Source organism: Rhinatrema bivittatum, chromosome 13 (assembly GCF_901001135.1).
Source record: "Rhinatrema bivittatum chromosome 13, aRhiBiv1.1, whole genome shotgun sequence".
NCBI classification, from domain to species: domain Eukaryota; kingdom Metazoa; phylum Chordata; class Amphibia; order Gymnophiona; family Rhinatrematidae; genus Rhinatrema; species Rhinatrema bivittatum.
In genome coordinates this window covers 33,883,850-33,910,872 of record NC_042627.1, presented here as the reverse complement: position 1 = coordinate 33,910,872, position 27,023 = coordinate 33,883,850, and the positions used below count along the sequence as shown (strand labels likewise).

At 42.6% G+C, this 27,023-nt stretch overlaps 1 long non-coding RNA gene across 1 annotated transcript in view; it reads right to left on the bottom strand.

The window, feature by feature from the left end:
* The window catches only part of LOC115075415, a 98,896-nt gene that overhangs the window by 14,371 nt on the left and 57,502 nt on the right, over window positions 1-27,023 (bottom strand). Inside the window, exons 3-4 of the long non-coding RNA XR_003852497.1 lie at window positions 17,205-17,353; window positions 5,005-5,159 (exon numbers count right to left, since the gene is read on the bottom strand). This is a non-coding gene — a long non-coding RNA (uncharacterized LOC115075415). The remainder of the gene's footprint in view (window positions 1-5,004; window positions 5,160-17,204; window positions 17,354-27,023) is intronic.

Genomic DNA, 27,023 nt, shown 5'->3' with positions numbered 1-27,023 from the left:
CTTGACCAACTACTGTTCTCCTCCTTATGAACACCAGCTGCTTCAGCTTTCCAAACCAACATGAACTGCAGACCGAGTACATTTTGTTCAATACCAGAAACCAAAATGCTAACCTCAGCAGGTACACAAGGGCATTAATAACCATCTTCCAGAGGTTAAGCAAGAAACTTTTTTTTTTTTACTTGTTTGACCACAGAGCCACCGAGATTTGTTTTTCATCAAAACACACTATTTCTTTATCGATCTGCTTCACATACTTATCATGAAAGTGAGCAATAGTATTTTTCGAATGACAGATGGCGTTACTATCTGCAGGAAACAGCTCCACAGATATTGCTAATTTTTTATTGATTATAAATGCAAGTTTTTATTGATTATAATGCAAGTTTTTGTCTGTTCTGAAAATATGCAAACCAGTTTTAGAAATGGAACTAAATATAAAGGGAGGGCATCTGTGCTGTAGGGGAATGAGCAAGAGAGGGGATCTTCACTGGGGAGGAGAAACGTGAGAGATGCCATCTCCATACGAGGGTAGAGGGAAGTGGACAGAGGTGGCATCTGTGCTGTATGTGGGAGGTGGGGGGGATGGGGAGTGAAAAGAGAGCTGCACTGGGTGGGTGAAGGGGAGTAAGAGTAGGCGAGAGTGAAGGGTACTGCATTGTAGGGGTGAGGAAGAGAGAGAGGCAAATCTGAATGGGAAGGGGGAGCAGGAGGGGAATGAGAGAAGGAACCCTTCTTATCCTTATCCCCGATCCCTTCTCCCTCATTAACTCAGATTCTATGGTTAGAAGCAAGTTACAAGGCTAGACTTTTGATAAAATTTACATTTAGATTCCTAAGCTTGATTTTATACACGGGCAGCAATATTCAAACGTTTTCAGGCAGGTAAATGTGTGTTTATACTTGCATAAAACACTTTGAAAACTTTATGGTGCATTTTTAAAATAGATATTCACTCAAAAAGGACCACATTCTCATTCATGTGACCCATGCAGGAATACCATTCATTTTATGAGCTTGCATGAGCAAAATAGCGCATGTAAAAAAGGGATAGTCCAGGGCATTTCTGACAGGGCCAACATTTACACTTATAAATTTCTATTTTAGAACCTACCAAAGCGACGTGCCTAAGTCTGTTATGTGTGTGCATTTACACCAAATACTGGGTGAGGCGTGTGAGTAAACTGGGGGGGGGGGGGGGGTTCAGACTGAAGAACCAGGAGGGTATTGATGATCTAGAGATGGACTGGGTCAACTGGTGGCTGAATTGCTAAAACTGTAATTTTCTTCACACATGCATGTTTTGTAATTTGCTGACTTGCGTATGTAAAAGCAGACAAGAACTAAGACAAATACGCATGTAAAATCTCCACGTGTAAATTAGCAACACAAATACATGTGCATAGGAGATGTGCTCCATTTATCCAGATAAGTTTTTATTTCTCTGGCTATGTGGTGGCTTTGCCACTCCTTAGCTGGATAAGTCTTAAAAAGCGTTACTTATCCTGATAGCAACCAGGCAAGTCTTCAAACACTTGTTATCTGGCTAACTAGCATTTTTCTTTTACTTATCTGGCTATCTTACTTAGCCAGATACATCCTAAACAGAGCTGCTCAGCCAGATAAGTAGCATTTTTAGAGGTTTATCTAAGTGGCGACTTTGCTATTACTTAGCCAGATAAGTCAAAACTTATCCAGCTATGTTAAAAATACATGCCGTGTATCTTTTAGATACTCAAGTATGTTGACGATAGACTTACACTATTTTACATGGTGCATGTGCATTTGCACACAAAATATAAAATACATGTGCTTGAGCATGCACGCCCCTCTACACACATATAGGGGTATGCGTGCACATTTTTTAAAGTTATCCTCCCTGCACGTACTTTTATCAGTACTAAAAAAAGGTAAAAGGTTAGGCTGGTACAAGGAATGTAATCTGCTGTGAACTGAAAGGAGTGGAATATAAATTTTAAAATAAATACACATGGGAATTTCAAAGCAGGTACAAAATACTTGCATTCTCCTGCTGACCTGCATTTTCAAAAAGAAACTTGCAGGCCCATGGACCCATAATGCGAAAATTGCCCTCCTCAACAGCTTAATGCAGATTTCTCTAGAGTGAAAAGTTTTGATTCTATTACTGTATTTGATGAAAGAACTAGAAATCATTCGTTGCCATAAATATATTAATTTGACTACAAATGCTTTGCAGGTCTCTGCCAATTTATACAATATAGGGGCCCATTTTCAAAACATTCCTCAGTGTCTAACGTTTGGGCCCTTTTACCTCGCTTGGCGGTCAATATTTTCCTTTCATTACAATGTAATGTCTTCTGAGAGACTGGATTATAATCAAAATGGCTGTGTCATAATCAGACATTTCGGATCAATAAAAATATACATTCAGATACACACAACCAATTCTATCACTATATACATATTCCACCTCAGTGTTTTTCATAGAAGGAAGAACTGTTAAGTCATGTGATGAAATTGTGGTATCTTCCATGCTGTAGTATAGACTTTCACTGGTCATAGAGCCTCTGCACGGGTTGATTATCCAGTATAGCTCCAATGTCATAGGAGTGCAGGAAAGGCCTATTTGGCATTAGAAGCCCATGATCAGAGCCATTCTTTCATACTTATGTAGGTCCAAAAAAGGGTATCACAGCCAGCTAAGTTTTCTTCAGGACTGATAGGGCTTCTAGAATTCTGAACTTCAAGAAGGCATCACTGCTTTAATGCAGGTATCCAAAACCAATCCAAGGGGATGGGACAAGTGAACCAGTGGCGTAGCCAGAATTGATTTTTTGGGTGGGCACAAGGTTAACATGGGTGGGTTGTAGGCATGCAGGTCTGAGACCTACTAGTTGTTTTCTTATTGATAAATAATGCCATATTCTGCACCCTAGAATGGCTTAAGTAATTTGCAACAGCCATTATGTGTCATGTATGAAACTTTAAAATAATTTACTTCAATTATTTCAAGTATAGAAAACAATCAGATCCAATCATGTAATAAAACAAAAATTAATGTATTCTTTCATGAACAGTCTTTGCAGAAACCCAGAAATCTTCATAAATACAATAAAATATAATTAATCATCAGAACAGGTGCAGCGCAGAGCTAGGGCAATTCACATTACAGCTAACATGAAAAAAAAAATTCAAATTCTGGTGTCATCTCAGCAAAAAATAACCCTCCACTGCTATTTTGTGAAGTAACACAAACTCTTGCATCTAGAACTTTGCCATACAATCACAGCACTGACTCTCAGGATTCAAACAGCAACCTTATGAAAAAGCAGCAATGCAAATACTACACCAGGCCCTAGAACATTAATACATCACCTACTGGAATAACAGAACAAGCTGGACTACTACTACAGAGAAACTATATGCTAGAAATACTGCATTTCTGTCACACACAGGCAAAACTGAGATCGACCCTTACCTAATAGAGAAATAAGAGACTATAAATTAGAAACAGGAACATGCAGATAAAGCCAAAATACAAAGCCTGAGAAACTAAAATGTCTGAACGGTGGAATACTTAAGAAAGAGCAAAATTCAAAAATATAAGAAATGTACATTCCTAAAAATGACATATTTATATTGCTAACATCTCAAAATATATATATATATTTTTTTACCTTTGTTGTCTGTTCTTTGTATTTTTTTAATCAGTTGGTCCTGGTCTCTTTTTCCCATTTTTTCCCTTGTCGCTCATTTCCTAATTCCTTTTCAGTGTCTTTCTTCTACTACTGTCTTCTTCCCTTCCACACACACACACACACACACTTTCTCTCATAGACTCCCTCACACACTCAAGCTCTCACTCTCATATGCCCTCCCCCAGCCCCAAGCTCACATTCTCTGAAGACAAAAATACAAGGTCTCACTTTCTCACCCCTCCCCAGGCTTATATTCTTATGCACACACAGACACACATCCAACCACCCATTCTCACCCATACACACAAACCCAAACTCCCATTCTCACCCACACATATACACATTGAAGGTCCCATTCTCACCTACACACACACACACACACACACACACATTCAAGCACACATTCTCACCCACACATTCAAGCTTCCACTCTCACCCACCTATTCAAGCTTCCACTCTCACCCACAAATTGAAGCTTCCACTCTCACCCACACATTCAAGCTTTCAATCTCACCCACACATTCAAGCTTCCATTCTCACCCACACACATTCAAGACTCCATTCTCACTCCCAAACACACCCAGGCTCCGAATTTTACTCACACACACACACACCAAGGCTCCCATTCTCATCCACACATACACATTCAAGCCTGTGCACAGTTTCTGCTTCCTCCCCCCCAGAGCAGGAAGATCAGTTGGCCTCTCCTGCTGCCACCGGCCTCCTGCTATCTTCGGGCCGTTCGGCTGACCTGATCTTCCTGCTGGGGGGGGGGGGGGAGCAGAAGCTGTGAGCGGTGCTTCCGCTCTCTTCCCCCCCCCCCCAAACAGGAAGATCGGTCGGCCGTACGGCCCGAAGATAGCAGGAGGCCGGTGGCAGCAGGAGAGGCCAGCTGATCTTCCTGCTTTGGGGGGAGGAAGTGGAAGCTGTGCACAGCGCTTCCGCTCTCCTCCCCCCAAACAGGAAGATCGGTCGGCCGTACGGCCCGAAGATAGTAGGAGGCTGGTGGCAGCAGGAGAGGCCAGCTGATCTTCCTGCTTTGGGGGGAGGAAGTGGAAGCTGTATGCGGCGCTTCCGCTCCCCCCCCCAAACAGGAAGATTGGTCGGCCACATGGCTGCAGGACCACTTCTCCATGTATGCCGTGATTGCACGCCAGGCCTGGGTCCTCCTCTTCACTGTCACGGGGATGGGATCCCGCAACAGCCTTGCAGTTCCGGTGCCAGTTGGGTGGGCCTGGGTCTAAATTGGGTGGGCAGCTGCCCACCCAGGCCCACCCATGGCTACGTCACTGAGTTGAACAAATGCACATTGCCATGAACTTACCTTCCAGAAGATCTCTTGCCAGACCAGGTTCTGCCCCTGTGGACCGAACAAAGTCTGACAGGACTGCGTCCATATCAAGAGTCATGTGATCATGTAGAGTTGCTGCCTGGCGTGCAGCAGAAGCAGGCTTCGTTGATGAGTTAATATAGTTTCATCTACACAAATGAAAAAAAATAACGCAGATTCAGAAAATTTTAGAAATCTGGGGGGAAAAAAAAACACATGTTCCGTCATACAAAATAAGAATATGCTGAGAAGATAGTTTGTGTCACTTGTATACTGTGTCTTTTTTAATGCTAATAAACAATACAGCTAATAAACATTTAAAAAATCTGTTTCACTGAAAAATCTTACAATAACTTAATATAACTGCCTCCTCTGTGATATTAGTGCAGCCATCCAATCTGATCAGTAAGCGATTCTTTTTAAAAAAGATAATGCACATTTGAGAAAGTGCAGTCTCTATCAACGTATTCGCAGTTCACATTCCTGTCAGACCGAAGCAGTTCTAACTGGCCTTCTCGATTCATTCTGCTCTAACTTACTATCATTTATAAGATGCATCCTTTCTGCTTCCTGAAATATGAAAAAAAAAAACCCCAGCAGATGGAAGGTAGCAGTCCTAACACAGATGCGTGTTTACAATTTAGTTTCCTCTTGCTTTCCTTAAACCAAGAAAATGTATAAGACGTCGTGTCAAGCCAATAGGAAGCAAAATCTTCCATCTTTGTGAAGCAAAATAACCCCACGTTGTTAGAGAAAAGGAAAAGGAAATCCATTTTTGGAAGAAGAGTTTACCAAAAAAATCCAATGGATGCCTGTTATAAAGAAACTCAAGTCTACGGTACTGGGCAATGCTGCGGAGAAAAAACAGAAATGTAAATTGTGGGATTTTTTTTTGTTGAACAAAAAACAGTGTGAAATGATAGGAAATCAGATTTCCTTTGAAGAAAGGCTTGCTTGTTCATAGGAGAAGTGATGCAATGTGTGTTCAGCAGCTTGCTCTGTGTAGGCTGTCTGTACCTTGCAGTTGCTGAGAAAAGCAACAATCGCACCAGTATGTGACAGTGACTCATGGCCTAGGAAGCAGCACTCGAGGCTAATGGAACCTGGGCCAAGGCTGATGAAATGCAAATGTATACTTGTTTTCATACACATAATGGAAACTTTTAAATAACCAAGTAATCAATTCAATTCAAGCAGCTGAAATAACCAAAATCAATTTGAAAAGCTCTTTATAAACTACACAATTCATGCTAACCTTTAGTGCACAGGCCCCTACCATTCATGCTAACATTAGTGCACAGGCCCTACACAATTCATGCTAACATTTAGTGCACAGGCCCCTATTTAAATGCTGAATTATTATTAATATATTAATCCATATAATCATGCTTACTTATTCCATATAATCATGCTTACTTCAAAGTATCGTTCCCTTTATAACCTGTTAACTATATAGCATGTTGTGTTAATTGTTCAAACCTCTTTCACGGTTTACATTATTTACTTTCACTGTTTAATTTGTTCTCTGTAAAGCCTGTTGCAGATTTAGTTATCTGTGAACCGAGATGATGTTCCCAACGTATCCCGGTATATAAAAACACTTAAATAAATAAATAATACATTTAAAAAAATTAGCACATGTTTTAAGGATAAAATACATCCTTATCATATTAGCTTTGAAGATAGCCTTTCTTTATAAAATGTTTGTGTACATGTGTGTGTGTGTATGTCTTTTTGTTTCATAACATGCAATTCTGTAATCATCCCTCAAAAAGTTAATCGAAATATATTAAGTCTAACATCTATTTTGCAAGTGCCTCTTTTACGTTTAACATCTGTGAGATCAATACCTGCAAGTAAGCTGGCAAAATATACACGTCTTTTAAAATAACAACTTGTACACATAAATATTGGTCTTGCCCGAAACACCCCTACACCACCCCTTTTTATGCATATATATGTGGCCATGAAAGTGAAAATACATGCATATTTTTTTACTTTTATAAAATATGGAATATGCAAGTAGAGGTTATTTTCGGTCATATATGCTAATTTTTACAGATGTAAAGTTTGGAAAATTCACCCCTAAGGTTTGTACCCGAGGCAATGGAGGGGGAAGTAACTTGCCCAAGGTCACGAGGAGCAAGGGTCAAATCCCCCAGCAGTGGGATTTGAACCTTGCCTTCCCTGGTACTCAGCCTGCTACTCTATATTGCACACTTACCCTTCTTCTAACTCATTCAGCAGCTGTACTTCACATCAAAAAGGGCCATTCCCGTCAGAAACAATATCTTCCACCTCTGAGGCTTCATTCTACACTCCAAGCCTTTCTCATCCCAACACTCACATGTATAGAGACAGATCTTGAATGACCTATTTTGCTGTGTTATAATTAGATGAGTATTTACATGCAAGCTGGAATGGGTGTGAGGTATGAAGGAAGTCTGTTGAGTGATATATGTACATTACCTGGTATGATAGCAGCATGATGGTTTTCCAGTAGATGCTATGTAGCGCTTTAAGAAGTCAATGTGATTCATGTTTGCTAATGTTGTATTACTAAAAGAGCACAATGTATATATGTTGAATCTCCATAAATCCAAGGGATCCATAGTGCCACGACTGCATGCTGTATGTTTGAGAAGATGAGAGGAGCATGTGTGAAAAAGGCTTTGTAAACATAAAAAAATGTGTGAAGCACAAAAGTTACTGAAAGAGTATGAGAGAAGAGTAAATTTGTGATAGGAAGGAAAAAGAAGCTTATATTAGGATAAGAAATGTTGTGATTATGATAATGCAAGAGTTTGTGTATGCCAAACAAGTTTTAAGGAAGGCAAGAGCCATGCTTCAGAGTAGGAAAAGCAACAATGGTCCTTTAGTAGTGCTGTTTGCAATAAAAAGTTTACACAGTATTTAAAAATAGGCATCACTTGTAAAAAAAAATTTTTGCAGGGTGTTATCAAATGCGTAAAAGCAGAATGTTACAGCTAATTTTCCCCTTTTTCAATAAATGTAATTTTTTTTTTAAATTATCAAAATGGGAGCTGTACAGCTGTGGCAGTGCTTCATCCAGACATTTATGTTGGCCTGAAGTAGGAGAAAACCCATTTCAGCCTGAAGGTTGCCAGAGATGACTAAAAAGGTAACTATGAATAGGTGTCCGTAGACATGTTTGCAATCGGAATGAAGCGTATTAAAAGAGCAGGGGCTTTGCATACACTAAAGCCAGATGGAACAGGAAACACAAAGCTGCTGTGACATGTAGTCTGCAAACCTTGTGCAAAGAAGCAGTTAAGGCTAAAGGCAGCAGCCAGGCAAACAGGTGGGGGCTGACTGGGTAGAGACAATCAGCATGACTCTTAAGCCCTACCTGTAGTCAGACAAAAAGAGAGAGAGAGAGAGAGATAGAACTCAGAGTGAAATGATTTCCGTGGACCCAGAAGCAGAAATACCTTAAGATACTATTGGGAAATGATCCTAGAAAGTGACATAAACCTGACTTGCGAACCATTCTAGAGATGATCTAATGTCTGTGGATAGGACACATGGAATAAAGCTGCTCCAGAGAAGTGTTAGCAGGTTGCACAAGTCCCAGGGAGCGACCTGTTACAAGCATCTATGGTGGCTCCTCCTGCTCTGCGTCTGTGTGAACATCTGCTTTTCAATCTGTGAGAAATATCTTTTTCTTAGCGTTGAATATATGATGAATTCCTTCTTTAACAAGGGCTGCCACTTGGCAAAACCTAACTAGTTCACTCTAAGCATGCACTAGAGGTCAAAAAAGGAATTAGGGAAAACTGAACCCCAAGTGTTTGCTAGGATTGATAAACAGCAAGAACAGATGTCAGATATGAATCATAACTGACATTGTTTAATAGCAAAACTCTTAATTTAATAATCTGTACTGTTTCATCAAGCTAAATATAAACCTGGTTTCACATGGCTCAGGGGAATAGTCACAGTGGCACAGAGTCTTTCCCTCTAAGCCACTGGTTGAAATCCCAGCTTAGATGAAATGAGAGGGTCGCCTCAGTCCAGTTCACAGTGAGGCCAGTCAGATTTCTAGGAATCTGTGAACTCTGCTGTACACTTCGCTGACTTGTGGCAAGAACAAGATGAGAGAGAGAATCTGAGACACAAACGTAAGCACTTCCGGATGTCAGTCTGGAACATGTGCGTCATTTTGACAGACTGTTTGGTCTACTCTAGCGATAATATATTGACAACATGCTAAAATGTCTAAAGTTAGCCCAATAAAACACTATCATATACAACTTGTTTTTTTGACCTTTACTGCTGCAGAATGTCAACTGGAAACACCGTTTGATTAAAAATATTGCTTCACAAAGGGCAGCTGAGCACAGCAAAAAAAAAAAAAAGTCCATGGTTTTAATGTCATTAAACATCTAGAAGGACAGTAACTGTGAGACAAAGTGAGAACCAGCGAAACAGAAATGGTTACACAGAGGAGCTGACATCTGCTGAAGACATGTGATGTGAAAAATGTTGAGTTTTTTGCTAAAGGAGTACTCAATTCAAAGCAGAAGGCAGCTAAAACCTCTTAAAACTGGGCTGCATTAAAAATATCATCTGAAACACCACAGGACCACAACTATGCTTTTTAAAACACTATTCACTCTTTCAACACAATCTGCTTTTTTGTTGTTTTGGTTTTTTTTAGGTGAGATAGGGCATGCAAAAATAATTTTCTTTCCCATTTTAACCAGTTTGCTCAGTGTCTGAAAAGGAGAAGCCAAAAGCTCAGATGGTTAAGAAAGCATAGCTAGTGATTTCCTTGCCAACATCTAATACAAGTAGGGAACTATGGAGGGCCCATCTATTCCAGATTGTGGAGAAAGGATATAGAGTCAATGGTCCATGGCACCAGTGACAGATTTAGGTTTTTGCTACCCTAGGCACTGTTGATGCCACTGCCACCTCCTGACCCAGGAGCCTACAGTAGCATCTCAAAGGCCTAGCCCTTCTGACACAGCTTCTAACATTGTGAAAGTTGCAAAGTAGCAACAGAGCTGATACCATCAAGAAAATCCCAAACCGTATGAGGACTGCTGGGCCCGCTTCCTTCAATAAGACATCCAATAGGGCAGGCAGGGCTGTTAGAAGGAGTGGGTGAGGCAGGTGGATAGCACCAGTGTGTCATGCCATCACTATCAGCCAGCAGCAGAACCAATTTTCCAGCATAGCTGCATCTTTGAAAGATAACTGGCCTGTCATGTCATTCGATGGGAATGGTCCTGAAGACACTCGATGGGGTGATGCAGCATGGATCCTCTGCAACATTTTTGTGACTATCAAAACTTTGCCACTTTCCGCACATGCCTGCTTGGCCTGAGTAGAAATCTAGGCCTACTGGGCACAAGGTACTCTGAGCTACTCAAAAGCAAGTCTTAGGGACCAATTCACTAGAGTTCACCAAAGGTTAGGTATGCTAAACTGGTTTAGCATGTAAATAAATATCATGCTGTTCACTTAATCCTTAACTTGTGTGTTAAGGCAGCTGCTAATGCTATGGCGAGAAGATGGTAAACCGTAGCATTCTGGTACATGTTAATGAGCATAGGAAATGAAAGCTTTGGGGTAGATTTTATAAATTTACGCGAGCTCGTACTTTTGTTCGCGCACCAGGCGCGAACAAAAGTACGCTGGATTTTATAAGATACGCGCGTAGCCGCGCGTATCTTATAAAATCCGGGGTCGGCACGCGCAAGGGGGTGCACATTTGTGCAACTTGCTCACGCTGAGCCCGGCACGCGCTGCCTATTCCCTCTGAGGCCGCTCCGAAATCGGAGAGGCCTCAGAGGGAACTTTCCTTCCACCTCCCCTCACCTTCCCCTCCCTAACCGACCCCCCCCCCCCCCGCCCTATCTAAACCCCCCCTACCTTTGTTGGCAGATTTGCGCCTGCCAAAAGCAGGCGTAAATCTGCGCGCGCCAGCGGGCTGCTGGCGCGCCATCACCCGACCCGGGGGCTGGTCCGGAGGCCTCGACCACGCCCCCGGGCCGGCACCACGCATACAACTGAGGCAGTGTGTATGCAGGTCTCTCTCATGCATATTCATTAAGGATATCCTGAAAACCTGACTGGTTTGCAGCCCTCGAGGACCGGAATTGCCCACCCCTGCTCTAGAAGGATTTGGTTGGCCATCTCAAGGCCTGTTTTTGCTTCTGACTGTAGCCCATTTGGCATCTTTTAACCAATGAAAAAGGCTGTGTGACGTTTTGCCAGGTTGTATACAACTGTAATTCAATTCTCCTAGGTCTCCCAGCATCTACCTTAAAACCCCTCCAGATGCTCCAAAATGCGGCGGCGAGAATCCTGACGAACACTAAAAGGAGAGATCACATCACACCCATACTAAAGGACCTGCACTGGCTCCCAGTGAATTTTAGAATCCTTCACAAATCACTCACAAAAGCATTCACCATCAGGTCCCTCTTGACCTGCAATTCCCATTCAAACTACACATCACAGCCAGACCTATTAGGGAAGCTTATAAGGGATCCCTACACACCCCACTAAATAAAGCCGTGCACCAATCAACTATCAGAGAACGGGCATTTTCAACAGCTGGTCCCTCTATCTGGAATTCTATCCCCCCCGGACCTACGACAGGAATCCTGTCTTCTGACTTTAAAAAAAAAAAACTCAAGACATGGTTGTTCGGTCAAGCTTTCTCTTGAGCCTACACTCTCACTATTATTGCATAGCCATGACACAGACTAAATGTAGACCTCCTGAGATTCTACCACCTATTTAATTGTATTTAGTTATCTAATCCCCCCCCCCCCTGCTTTTCCAGTTCCCAGTTGCACTCCCTTGTTTTATTGTAACTTTTCTTCTCCTACTAGTTAATGTTTTTATTGATTGTTAATGTTATTGTTAAGATCTTTGTTCCCTGTAAACCGATTTGATTTGTATCACGAAAGTCAGTATAAAAAGCTTTAAATAAATAAATAAATAAATAAATAAATACTGTTGCCAATCGGTTTCTGTCATGTAACCTGCTCTTTCTGTCATGTAACACCGGGACAGTTGATTCTCCCATCAGGATTGGCAGCTTAAAAGGCCAATTTGCTTTTGCTGGTAAATACATTTGTCAGGTACATGGTCCAGCAGGTAGTTCTTTCAAAGTTTTTTTAAGAATATATCTGGGTCTTCACCAGCCATCATCTTAAACAACATTGGAGGCACTTGGGTTGTCCATGTTGTTGAGGCTTGCATTGCTTAGCCATGCTGTTCATGAACCCATTTCTGAAGCTGATGCTGCCCTTCCATGAGGGCCTGTAGTAATTACTGAAGCTTACCATTTGCCTCCTGGTTTTGCTCCCCAGAACACTCTTCGCCATTGGAGCCCATGACATGCTGCTGAGATCATCTTCCTTCCTGCGTCCAGTCTCCCTTCAAAAGCTGGCATCCCGCAGCATGCCGCTGCCAGTGTGCTCTTTAGTACTATTTTTTCTTTCTCCAGGAGATTTTTTTGTCTGCTTGAATTTGCTTCACGATCCTGCTGACATTGTCTTCCTTCTTAATGGGTAAAAGGAAGAGGTGGGGTCATCTTTTCTCAGCTCCTTCTCCATCAACCCAGCATACCATTCCTCAAATGTTAGCAGTGGCTCTGGAGCCTATTATGTCAGGAGATTCACTTGGTGATGGTGCAGCTAGAGGGACAGCATTGCACCAGCCAGAGGATGAAACATCTCTAAGTCCTGATTGTCGGACACCTTCTCTGGCACTAGATCCCAGGACTCATCTTGTATCCCCATTGGATTCTGCTGGGGTTGAGATGAGTGGTACTACCCCGGCAGTTGGGGGAAACGTTCGAACCTGCTGGATGCTCCAAAGACTTCAGTATTACAAAGGCCTGCCAATATCAGTCTGGAGGATCTATGGCAGGCAATCGTGAACTTGAATGTTAATGATAAATTTGAATCTTTTTCCTTTAGATTGGAGGGTATACAGGGTCAGTTATGTACTAATTAGGTTACACTTCTGGAACAAGAAACTAGGATCAAGATGTTGAAATTTCATGATTTATCTTCTCAAAAGTTTCAAGCTGCTGTTGTTAAAGACAATGGGGTGGATTTTAAAAGGCCTGCGCGTGTAAATCCTTCTGGATTTACGTGCGCCGGCGCACCTATTTTGCATAGGCCGCCGGCGCACATAAAGCCCCGGGACGCACGTATGTCCCGGGGCTTTGGAAAAGGGGCGTGTCGGGGCGTTCCTGAAACGACACAGCGTTTCGGGGGCGTGCCGCGGTGTTTCGGGGGGCGGCCCCGGGGGCGTGACGCTGGCCCAGGGGCGTTCCGGGGGCGTGGCCGCGCCCTCCGGAACAGCCCCCGGGTCAGGTCTTGGCGCGCCAGCAGCCCGCTGGCGCGCGTGGATTTACGTCTGCCTCCGGTAGGCGTAAATCCATGGATAAAGGTAGATTTCAGAGCAGCCTCGGAGGGAACGGAGGCAGGCTGCGCGGCTCGGCGCGCGCAGGCTGCCCAAAATCGCACCTGGTGCGCGAACAAAAGTACGCGATCGCGCTATTTTTTACAATCTACCCCAATACTTCTATACACAGGAAATTGGAAATTTTTGAGAATAAGTGACATTATCTTAATCTTCATTTGTTAAACTATCCCTGTTCAGCATTGACTTGAGATTATTAAAAAATACTTGAAAGAAATTTTGGGTAAAAATGAGGGTTCCCTCCTAGCTTTCTCTAAGTTTTATTATGTTTCTGATGGCAGGAAACAAATGACGATTCTGTTGTAGACCCAGTGCAAATTTCTGCTGGAAGTTTTGGCAGGTTTTTGTGAACAAACTGATGATGGCATTTCTGAATGAGCTACCTTCTTTATTTCTTATATATCTGAATCTGATAAAAATTTAAAAATGCATTTGTACTGTAGTAACAAAGAAGCTCTTTTTTTCCAGTCAGAAGATCAGGATTTTTCCTGATGTTTGCAGACAAATAATGAGAATGTCTTTTCTTTCATATGTTACTGTTATTTGGGGGGTGAATTCTCTCTATGTTATCCTGCTAAATATATCATTACATTCGAATGTAATGTCACTTTAGTATCTACATGTCACTTTAGTATCTACATGAGATGGCTTTAATTTGGTATTCTCTTGAGGTCAGCTTAACCACACTGAAGCTTTATTTTGTGGACTGTTTTGTCTATGTATGAATTCTCTTTATTTTTGATGATGCTATTGTGTTAACTACATGCCTTTTTTCTTATTTCAAGCAATTGCTTGTACTGTATAGTTTTGAAATAAAAATAATTAAATATACCCTGTAGGGTAAATTTTCAGTAAGCTGCTCAGTGGCTAGCCAGCTAAATTAATCTAGGATAATTTCAGCCATAGTCTAACTGGCTACGTTGGAGATGAAAATTACTCCAAAAATAATAGGCTAAAAATAGACACATATCTTAGTTGCTCAGTCTGTTTATGAACATTATCACCACAGTAATAAAAACTATCTCCAATACGATACCTAGTAAAGGTAATGGAGATTACAGATAAGATGAGAGAAAGAAGACTAGTGTAGTTTGGATATGTGGAAAGAAAAGATGAAAGTTACATTGATAGGAATGTTATGCTCCTGCCTGCAAGATGCGTGGGCAGGCTCTTACCTTCTCACAGACAGCCAGTCGGGCTGCTGATGCTTTCTCCCTGAATCAGCTGGGGCTGTCCCCGCAGCTGTTCCCATGCGGCCGGCTTCTCTGTTCCTGCCTTCCCCCGACGTGCTGCTGCGATCCCGGGCCCTTCAGTCAGCAGGCCGTCTCTGCTGCTGCCTGCTACAGCCCGGGTCCTTGCCTGGCTGGGAAGCCGTCCCTGCCAGTGCCTGCAGCCTGCTACAGCTCTCTACTCTGCCTGCAGTCTTACCTCTCCTCCTGGGGCTGTCTTCACGGCATGGAGCCGTTCCTGCAGTCAGCCCTTCTCCTGCTTCAGTCCTTACAGCTCTCTGTTCTCTCTGCCGGTGCCTGCAGCCAGCCTTACCTCTCTCTGCTTCTTCCTGCTTCTGTCCTTGCAGCTGGGAGCTGCTCCACTGACCTGCCTTCACCCAGCTCCAGCCCAGGGCTGCTCCACTGCTTCCCTGGCCTTCCACGTGGCTGAGGACGCCACCAGCTTCCAGCTCTTCTCTCCAGCTCCCTAGGGCGCAAGCGCGCGTCTCTCTGCTCCTCTTCAAGGGCCAGCCAGGTGTGGCCCCCTGATGACCCCTCCCTGGGCGTTGTCCACCTCAGCCCTACTAAAGGGCTCAGCTTTCAGTCTGTCTTTGCTTTCGCAAGGAGTTGGTCACTCCTGAGATCCTTCGCTCCAGGAAGTCGTCCGTGTTCCAGCACTTCTGCAAGGTCCTGTGTTTCTTGTTACCTGTCGGAGCTCCTCGTCCAGTCCTGATGTCTGCTTGCCGTTCCAGACCCAAGGTCTGTCTTTTGATCCAATACTTGTGTTCCAGTCCTGATGTTCCTGCTGTTTCAGATGTCCATGGTTCCAGCCCTGAGGTGTGTCTCCTGTTCCAGTATCCGTGTTCCTGCTGTTCCAGATGAGCTTGTTCCAGCACTGAGGTCTGTCTTAATCCTTGTTCCTGATCCTGATGCTTTAACCTGCCTTGAAGCTGCCAGGAGTGCAGCGTATCCTTGCCTTGAAGCTGCCAGGAGTGCAGCGTATCCTTGTCTTGAAGCTGCCAGGAGTGCAGCGTATCCTTGCCTTGAAGCTGCCAGGAGTGCAGCAACCTGCTCTTCCCTGTGCTCTCCCGCTCACAGGGTGGTCCGCGACTCAGTCCCGCGGGTGGTCTGAGTAGGGCGCCCTGAGGGACAGTGCCCATGTCTTCCTTCAGCCCTCGTTCCTGACTCCACCTCTGTGCATCCTGTACCTCGTCCTGAGTCCTCGTCTGTGCCTGAGTCCACGTCTATGCATCCTGCACCTCGTTCCTGAGTCCACGTCTTTGCCTGAGTCCACGTCTAAGGATCCTCCACATCTATGCCTGAGTCCATGTCGTTCCTGAGTCTTGTCTGAATTCATGTTCCAGTCTTCGCTGCCCTGGCCTCCATCTGGCCTGCCGCTTCGTGCCGTACCCTGCGGCAGGTCCGAAAGGGCTGGGAACGGTCGGAGGACTGTTCACAAGACCAACATTGCGTTGTTGGGTCTTCCGAAGCGTGCAGGTCCGGAGGAGGGCCTGTCTTCCATGTCCCTCCAGCCCTGCTCCCGTCCAGCCCATGCTCGGGCATGCCACGCCTCCCGCGGCACCTCTTCAGAGCCCTCTGGGGTCGAGCCGTGGCCCAAGGACACACATCACCCGGGAGTGGGATCGCTCTCCTAGCGCTCCACAACAAGGAAGATATCGGAAATACAGATGGAGGGGAAAAAGCTCAGAGGAAGAACAAAAAATGAGAGGGATGAACACCATTCACCACTACATCCATGCCCACGGCTCAAGCAAGAGAGCGGCCCTTGAACAAATAGCATGGCAGAGATCGGCCAGAATCATGGACCCCATATGAATGGAACACATGAGAAGAAGAAATGGCAGTGGTAGTATTAGAGTAACTGACTACTTAACACAGAAAACATTAGACGCTGGGTTATCATTTGGCTATTGTTTGACCATGGACCTCTGAGCCAGTCCTCCTTTTCCAAATTAAGATCCATTGAATTACAATGTATCTAATTCTTAGGGGAATCAAAAGATAAATATTCCAGATTGCAATTTTAAATATACACCTGGCACACCTGTCCAGTGATGACCAACGGCCATCTACTAACCTTTACTAAAAGGCAAACTAGCACTTATGCCAGCTATGTCACAAAATTAATCACTAGAGCAACAGAATCCTACATCTTCATTTACATTGCAAATTATCAGTTAGTTTTGTTCTTTATTCACGAGTGACATGCTGATTTACAATTGTTAAGAACACATTTCTAATATAATAAATATCATCTCAGAGAACATTTCTAGCATGATTCACCGGTTACTATTTGTTACCATGAAACTGCCGTCGACTTTTGCCTCAAATGTTATTGCTTGGGCTGCAATACATTTAAGAATAAATAGCAGCTGTTCAAATGTGTTTGGCTAAAATTAGATCCCTTATTAAAGCTATTCACTTTTAAGCCATAAATAGCTTTACAGTTTAAGAAAGCCATGTATAAAACAGTGTAATCGTTGTACTTACTTTCAAGAGCCTTTAAGTAAGGGTTCATTGAGGTATGTGCCTGATGGATGTTGTTCTTCCTGACAACAGTCTGCTTTCCATTGTGGATTTTAGGCCATTTTTTGCCACAGCAGAAAATAAAAACGGTGAAATTGTTTCCCCTGAGATTTCTGAAAAACAAAACATGGCAGTATACGTCAAACCATCTCATCTTTTATGTGATGGAAGATATGAATAATTGCTCTCATTATTAATAGATTGCAGTTCTGATGGAGAAAAGGATGAATACAGAGAAAGCTCAATAAGTATACTTAAATAGCTAAGCTCAAATACTAGAAACAGAGAAAAGGACCGCAAGACAGTTTGTGAGAAAACAGAAAAAAAAAAAAAAAAAGCTGACAAAGCCATGGGGCCAGTTGGGGGACATCCTAGGACTTTAAGGAACTCAGAGGTTCTGGTGGGTTCAATGGATGTTTTGAGATTGGAGGGGTTCTGAGAGATTGGAAAAGGGAGGATGTTATCCCTCTTTATAAGAGCGGCGATAGAGAAGAGGTTGGGAATTACAGGCCTGTTACTCTGACTTTGATGGTGGGAAAAGCAAAAATATGCACATAGTGTATGTTTGATATTTATAAAATAGCGTGTACATGAATAGTTGCTACTTTCATGTGTATTTGTCACTTTTTATGCACTTAACTCTGAAAATTCACCCCAGTGTCTGATGGATGGTGTTAGCCACTTCCACCTGCATCTGTTTGGCAGAGATGTGGCAGTTACCAGAGCAGGAGTCAGGACGATGTGAGGAAAAGCCATGAATCCAGCTTTGTCAGTCACATCAGCTGTTTGATTGAGAATGGGGGAAGATTTAGCAACTTCACCCAAAAAGAGCCATTTGGGTGGTGTTCAAGCAGCAGAGCTACAAGGTGCCGGTAATGATACTATAGCAGTGGCCAAAAGAGGAGTCAGTCTGAACTTGGAGGGAGGTGGAAGAGATGTTTGAGTCCTGACTTTAGCTACAATGGTGGTATTTATGGAGCTCCAGCATCAGCTATGTTGGGTTCCCCCAGCCAATCAGCAACTTGAGAGGCAAGGCCCCATACTCCTTTTACGATAAGAGTATGACATATGGAAAACAGCTTATATACTAAAGAATTGTGAGGCAGTATACACATCATCTGGCTTCTTTTTTGTGTTTTATTTCCCTTATTCATGCCATTGTCTTTATATCTGCCTGAAGACACACATTATGTTATATAAATATATTTGGGATACAGTTTAGAAGAAAGAAATTCCCTTTCTATGACAGTTTTGATTCTGCAAAATTCTTGAGCCTCAAACGTCTGCTGCATATTTTCTCACGATGCAGAAACTGGCTTGGGGGATATTCAGCTTTGTCCAGTGAAGATTTAACTCCTATCATATACGGCAAAGCATCATCACAGACACCTCATATACGTCAAAAACACTGACTCCTGCTGACCCTGCTTTGCCAAAATTCTGGAAGTCTCTAGTCAGTCACGTCAATGCCTTCAGAATGAATAAAATGTACTTCTCTCTCAGGTGGGAGTAAACCTACCTGGCTGCTGCAACTCAGCTGTACTAAAATAAATGCGTTTAATATTTGCCAAATGTCTCATATACCAATCACCTTCTTCATAACTTCTCTCTCTGCCTCATTACATGCCCCTTCTCCTCTTCCCTTCCTCTTTCACTGTAAGGCCTGGAGGCCAATGGGGGCTCCCATCGAGCTTAAGTGCAGTTTGTTAACTCTCCTCCCCCATTACACAATGTCCCCTCACCTTCTCCAGAGGCTTGCTGCCGGCACTGATGCCAGAACAGCTGTTCCATTTTCTTCTGGCACTGTGCAGTTCTCAGCGAGATTGAGCCATAAGGCATGCAAAATTAAGAGAACAGTGGAAGTCTGGGCACTATACAGCTAAAACTCACTGAGAGCTGTGCGGTGACGGGGAAGAAAAAAAACAAACAAACAGAACAGCTGGTTTAGAGACTGTCCCAGCGAGGGGAGCATTAATAAACTGTGGGGGGTAATAGGATGGTGGAGGCTGACTGGCAGGAGAGGCAGGTGGTGGTGAAGACTGATTGAGGTGGGGTGGAGGATACTGTGCTTTGGAGAAAGTCTCTGTGGAAGAGGGGAGCTGAGGAGAAAGAATAAATGTTGGAAGAGACGAGTCGGGGGAAGAGTGTGTGGAAGGGAGATGGAGTGAGGGAATGAAAGCACCGGGGGGGGGGGGGGGGGGGGGGGGGGGGGGGGGGGGAGAGGAGCTGGCTGAGGGACAGATTGGGGGATTAGACTTCATTTTAGTTTCACAGGTTGCTCTGGAGTGCACCTGAGCAGAAAGGCTGGCTGCATTATCAGAGGTGAAACTCTACCCCCACCCCCCCAAACTGGCACATCATCATTAGAAGAGGACCCCTCCCCTCCCCAACCTGGCCTAGAGCACCAGCTGCTTTTTCCAATGACAGTCCTGCTTTTCACTCTGAAGATTGTAAAATAGTGAAGACCACTGTCCTAGTCTCTCTTCATACACTTCCTCTACGCTGATGATATTCAGGTCCTGATCCCCATCAAGGAGTCTCTCGCGAAAACACTGTCTCACTGGGAAACATGCCTCCAAAATATCAAACAGCTTCTCACAAGCCTTAACCTGATACTAAATTCATCAAAAACGGAACTTCTACTCATTACACCAGAAAACAGCTCCTTCACACCCACTCATCCAGCCATACCAAAGACTACACAAGTGAGAAACCTAGGAGTTCTAATTGACAATCACCTGAACCTGAAAGCTAACATCAACAAAACCACCAGAGACTGCTTTTATAAACTCCAAGTGCTGAAAAGAATAAGACCTCTGTTCCACACACATGACTTTAGAACGATTCTACAATCAATCATCTTCGCAAACCTGGAATATTGTAACACCATCTTGCTTGGTCTCCCCTCATCACACACCAAACCACTGCAAATGGTCCAAAATGCCTCCGCCCGTATACTCACTAACACCAGGAGAAGAGAACACATAACTCCTATCCTGATGGGCCTCCACTGGCTGCCCATCCACTTCAGAATAATCTACAAAGCCATTCTCACCATATTCAAAAACATCCATCAACTAGCCCCAATTGATCTGCTTATCCCCTTCCGATTACACAACTCAACAAGACCGACTAGAGATGCTTACAAAGGATCACTTCAAGTTCCACCAGCCAAAACTACCAGACACATTACGCTAAGAGATCGGGCCTTCTCCACAGCCGGTCCTACCTTATGGAACTCCATTCCCCCAGATCTTAGAATGGAACCCAGCATCTCAACCTTTAAGAAAAGACTCAAGACCTGGCTGTTCACGCAGGCCTTTCCTAACTCCAATATTAGTTAACCCTCATCAATCAACACACGTCGCTAGCAATATCATTAATAACCATCTCCTACAATGTTATTATATGTAATTATCAGATCTTCATTTTCCTTCTTACTCCAAGTTCTATATTTCCTTGTTACATGTAACTGCTCCTTCTGCACTATTGTTCAAGTTGTTAAGTTTATTATAATTGCACTCCTGTTTCTTGTGAACCAGCATGATGGGACAATCGTCTTGAATGTTGGTATATAAAAAACTTAAATAAATAAATAAAAAATAAACCTAGCCAGTGTCTCTCCATCTCGTCATCCTCTTCTTGTTTTACATCCTCTCTTTCTTCTTGTTCTTTTCATCTACCTGGCAATACAAATTTAGTTCTTCCCACTCCCCCCCCCCCAATCTCTTCCTAATGTGCCAGTTTTCTCACACTCTGTGCCCTACCACATACCCTCTATTTCCTCTCTCTATCACCAGATAATCCATGCACACATCATGTATCTTGCTGTGTGTTCCTTATAATCCTCAATTGCTTTTCCCATACTCTTTCCTGCCCCCAAAAGTCCAATCACCCATTTCCCCCCCTACCCTTTCTATTGCTTTCTCCTGCACTTACTTACCCACTACTTTTCTCCCTTTACTCATTATTCCTCCATTGCTCTTCTTCCCCTCAACAACGGAAGGAATGAATTATAAATCTGCCATTTTTCTTTTTCAAATTAAAAAGAAAAATCTTGCATCAATTTGGGAACAGTTTAGTGTAAATAAAGCTCAGCAAAGATTCTGATTAACAAAGTCTTGAAGCATTTGACTGAAAATGCGTCAGCTTTTCATCATTAAGAAAAATAACTATAAAAAGTCAGTCCTATAGCAAAGCAAAGGCCTTGGGGCTTACCACTTTTATAGAAGGATTTAACTGTTAAAGAACTAGGTTAATTATAGAGTCAATAAAACATAAGCCTATGAATGAAGAACAGAAGGGATGCATTTTGTTTCCAGATTTTATTGAACCAAAATATAATCATATCCAAAACACAAGAGAAATCATATACCAGGACCAAAACCTTGTATACATTCTGAAAAAAGAAAAGAAAAAGTATCCGCTTGGTTCAGTTTTCCAATACCTTACCCACCCTACCAAATTATTCCCAAATAATACCTAAAGTGGATGACCATCCACTTACTTGCTACAGCACAGCTTGCCCCACACCAAACTTCCCCCACAGTGTACAAACCTTAAACATAATAAAACCAACTAAAAAACCAACAGAGAAACTTCAAGCCTCACCAACATAACACCACTTTCAAAAGGCTTCCAATCCTCATTAAATCTTAAAGTATCAGTTTTAGCAAGTCAGTTTACTCAAAAAATATACTTTCCACAAATGCTGTTGTAATGAGCCCTCTGAGGGACGTTGTGACTTTTTCTTTCTTGCTGTAATTTCACAGTGAGCAGCAATAATGATATGATTTATCAGTTTCATTTCCTTAGATGAAACATCAATAGATAGCAAACCCAACCAAAATAAATGTGGGGTCCTTAATTAGCATAATCTGAATCACTTCATTAATCAGCCTAATTACCATTGTTCAAGAATTCAGTACTAGAGGACAATCCCACCAGATGTGGTAAAAAGTCCCAACAGAGCCACAATTATGCCAATCATTCTTATTTGGATAAATCCTGGGCAATCTGTCTGGATTAAGATAGTATGTAGATGGTATCTGGTAGTTGTTTTCTAAAATAAGAGCAGATATTGAACTTTTCCCCCACTCTGGAATAGCAGAGATTCCACTGGTCCTCATCCAATTTGCCTCCAAGATCTCTCTCCCATGCCAATGTATATTTAGGTTTCTTAGACAAATCCTAAATTACTAAAATATATAAATTAGAGATTAACACTTTAACCTTGCCACCTTCCCAAAAAATAATTCAGATCTTGATTTCTCTTTCAAACAATACAGTTTTCACTTCCTTAACTATTAAAAAAATGCTGCAATTGAAAAAAGAAAATCTTTTTCAATACACTGGCATCTCTCTTTTAAAACATCAAAATTACATAACTTCTTTTTCTCCCAGAGCTGATCCAAACAATGAAGACCATGATCCTCTCACCACCGAAATATAATTGAGTTCAATCCAGGAGGGAATTCTTTATTACAGCTAATTGTGAAAAGTGAAGATTTGTCTCTCCTCTATTAAACAAAGCCAACAAGAGTCTCAAACTTTCATCAAAAGAACAATAAGAGGGTTAAGCAACTTCAGGGATTTTAATCATTTAGGAAACCAATAAAACGCTTTCAAAGGAGTTGACTCTAAGAAAAATGCTCCAATTAGATCCATTGTTAGTCTGAATATACAGTACCAGTCCATAAGAATCCAAAGTTGAGAGGCAAGATAATAGTTTTTGATGTTAAGAATTTCCAACCCACCTCGAGATATAGGTTGAAACAAGGAATAAGCCACTTGGCCTATGCTTCTAGATAAAACTAAACATTTCTCTCTGCAATGTTTAAAGATTTTGTCTGAAATTTCAATTGGTAAGGTCTGAAAGAGGTAACATAACTTTGGCAATAAGATCATTTTTACTACATGTGTTCTTCCCAGATATGATAGATTGAACCGCATCCATTTATCCAACTCTTCTATCAAACTGGTAATCACTGGCATAACTTAAGCAAAAAAAGCCCTTCAATTGTAGCTCCAAGATATTTCAAACATCCTTTTGTTGCGGTCTGCACCGCTTCCTCTCCCTTGTGCCTGACCAGTGCCTACCTTCGCAGCTGGAGACGCCGCACTCCGCGACCCCAGGATCCCAAGACGCCGATGGCTCCACATGGCGTCCGCCATTTCCTGCCTGTTTTGCCGCGGCCTCGCGCGCGTGCGAGTGCGCTCACTTTGTGCGTCCAGCACCCGGAAGTCGAGCTCCACCTGCAATGATGACGTCACGCACCCAGGGCGATTTAACCGGTTTGTTCCTGACTACGCTTTGCCTGCTGCCTGCCTCTGACCCTGGTTTGTTCCTGACTACGCCTTGCCTGCCCTGATCTTGGCCTGTTCCTGTTTGCCCAGCCTACTGCCTGCCACTGAACTCGGCTCGTCCCTGGTCCTGCTTCAGCCTTCAGCTTGTTCCAGTTCCTGCTTGCTACGGAACCCGTTCCAGGTTACAGCGTGCGCCAGCTCCTGCTCGTTACAGACTTTGTTTCAGGCTACGCCTGCTCCTGTTTCCCGCTGGCCACAGTGACTCTGTTGCTTTCCTCCACCTGCCTCAGTATCCGGTCTCCTGCCTACCAAGTACCTTTGGGCTTCCTTGCTCTCACCCCTGTCACTGGACTCTCTCTATTGCCCAAGTCCCAAGGAGCCAGAACCCTACGGGCTCCTCCTGGGGGGTTCCTGGTTCCCGGGTGAACACCATGAGCCTCTGGCTCCGCCTTCCGGCCTACCCTATCACTCGAGGAAGGCCGGCCCAAGGGTCCACTACTTCGCCTGCAGTATCAGACTGCAACACCTTTAGCCTATTTAAAAGCAAATTTGTCTGTCAGGCAAGTAACCACCTGATTCCTAAGATTAATATTCAACAATTCAGATTTATCCATGCTCATCTTAAAACCAGAACACTCTAAAAGCTAGAAGCCTGTAAACTGTCCTAAAATCAGATAATCCACAAAACAATAAGAACAGCAGATTAAAGTATACCAGGTGAAAATTTCAATTTAAAGTAGTGCAAAATATGCACTATTATTGGGTGTCAGCAAGCCAGCATGTGTAAGACCTCTCTGAAACAGAGGTTCCCCGGTCCAGTCGATCATTTACCCACAGCCCATCAACAAAAAAGTCTGGAACCACTAGTTTTCAAGACAATTATTGTTGCACTTAAAAATAGATCTCTGATATAGTTCATATGACCCAGACTAATTTATTGTGAAATAAACATAAAATCCTGACTTCAGCTGGTGTTTTGGAGAACCTGCATTGGGGGAACTTATCTTATATCTCATTCCTTCCAAGAAGGATCTCCTGATCTCTCCAATGTACTGTTTTGTGCAGCACCTTAAAACCAGATACATCAAACACCCTTAACTCTTTAATCAAAACAGGTAGAGAATTCTCAGGTTCGCCAAGGCAAACATGAGATCATCGGCATAAAATGAGATCTTATATTCCACTAAATCTCTCTTTATTCCCACAATATCCTGATTACTTCTTACTTTCTCTGCAAAAAGCTCCATAACCAAAGCAAATAGAAGTGGTGACAATGGGTATCCCTGACGTGTGCCCCTTCCTATCACAAACTTATCCAAGCAGCCCCCATTGATTTTAATACAAGCTTCTGGTGAAGAATATAGATTTTGTACCCATGAAAGGAAATTAGGCTCAACTTGGATCTTTTGAAGTACTTTAAACAAAAAATTCCAGTGCGCTCTATTGAATGCTTTCCCAGCATCAGTTGTAAGGAAGATAATCATTCTCTTTTCCTTTCTAGAACTCCATAACAAATTAAAAAGTTGCCTGACATTATCCATTGCCTGGCAGCCTGGAATAAACTCCAACTGATCATGGATCCAATTAGGAATCAAACTTCCAAGTCGGGTAACCAGATTATTTGCCAGAATCTTAGGGGTAGATTTTAAAAGATGCTCACATGCATCCATGTGCGCACAGTTCCCAGCACGTGCACATGGATGTGCCAATTTTAACATGAGAACATAAGAACATAAGTGCGTCACTGCGTGCATATTATAAAATATGATACCTGTGCGCACCCAATTTTATATCAATGCTCACAAGGGGGTGGATTTTCAAAAAATATGCACAGCGATGAGATTGGGCCATTCCTTCAATTAAGGAGCAGACTGGAACGGAACTTCCCTATCTTCTACCTACTCTTCCTTCCTTTCTCCCTCTTCCCCCCCCCCCCCCCGATCCTAAACCTATCTTATCTACCCTCTTTTTTTTTTATTTTGGAACTTACTTACTCCCAGGAGCACCAGTAAGTTCGGCAGCATGCACATTAGAGGGACAGGGCCTAATGGCAATGTTTCAACTGGCCCCTGCCCCGCCGAAATGTACATGGGGCCCTTTAAAAATCCCCTTGGCACGCACGCGGCCTGGCCACGCACGTATCTCTTGTTTTTATGCTCACCAGCGTTTGAAAATTTAGCCGTTGATGTCAAGATTAAATAAGGAGTTAAGCCTATAGGATTCACATAGGGTAATATCTTTTCCCTCCTTAGGTATGACAATAGCAGTAATGTTCACAGAAGGGGAAGATCACTATCACCCAACAAAGCATTAAACATCTTGATTAGAGGTCCCGCAATAATACCTCCAAATTTCTTATAGGATTTAACCGAGAATCCGTCTAGATCAGGAGACTTATTAACCTTATTAATTTTTCGGCATGCTAAACTACAAAACTGATTTTCTACGACAATACCCAAATTATGGAATAATCTTCCTTTGTCCATCAGAGAGGAGAAAGATTTAGTTTTGTTTTGCCAAAAATTAAAGACCTAGCTGATGAGTTCCAAGCTATAAGGTATGATCATCTCATACTGGTATCAGTAGTAGAAGTTTGTGCTGTCTTGTTCTCAGAAAGTTTGCTACTTTGGTATTTTATGTTTAGCTCTTTTATTGCCATTGTTTATTTTTATTTTAATTTGTTGTTGTTCATCGCTTTGGAAGATTTTATTGTAAAATCTGGAAAATTATTTATAAGATTTATAAATAAATAAAAACAGATCACGAATAAACTGTCTGATTTCAAATTCTGTAATCTCTTTATTCAATCTCAATGTCAAATCCTAGAAAATAACTGGTAATTGTACCCCTTCCAAATAGGATTCAATGCATCTTTCCTGTACAAATCTGTATAAAATTGAACAAAGTATTCTCTGATCCTAGTATTCCTGAAAAGAAGATCTCCAGATTTATTTTTGATTTTAGGGATAGAGTTCTGAGCTTGCTTAGATCTCAGTTTTAAAGCATGGAATTTACTAGCTTTGTTGCCATGCTCAAAGTATGATTGAAGGGTCAAATTAAATTTATGATTAATATCAATATATAAGGAGTCCTTTTCCCCTCTAACATCCTAAAAATATGAGAGCTAATCTTTGTATACAAATCTGTAAAGTGATGCAAGTTTGCTCTCATTTTTCACAGACCATGCAATCATCTTTCCCCTGAGCACCATTTTACGGTAATCCAAGTTACCTGTGGGGAAGACTCCTCATCATTAAACTCAAAACATAACAATTTCACTTTCCACGTTCTGACAAACCTCATCATTTAATAAACTAGCATTCATTCTCTAAAACAGTTTCCCTCTCTCATTTAAAAAAAATGAGAACAAATGATCTAGATAGGAATGTAGCAGACCAGGTCATATTGCCAATGCCTGGGTCAGTAATCTCTGGCACTATCATTTTATCCACAAAAAAAAGAAAACAAACCTAGAAT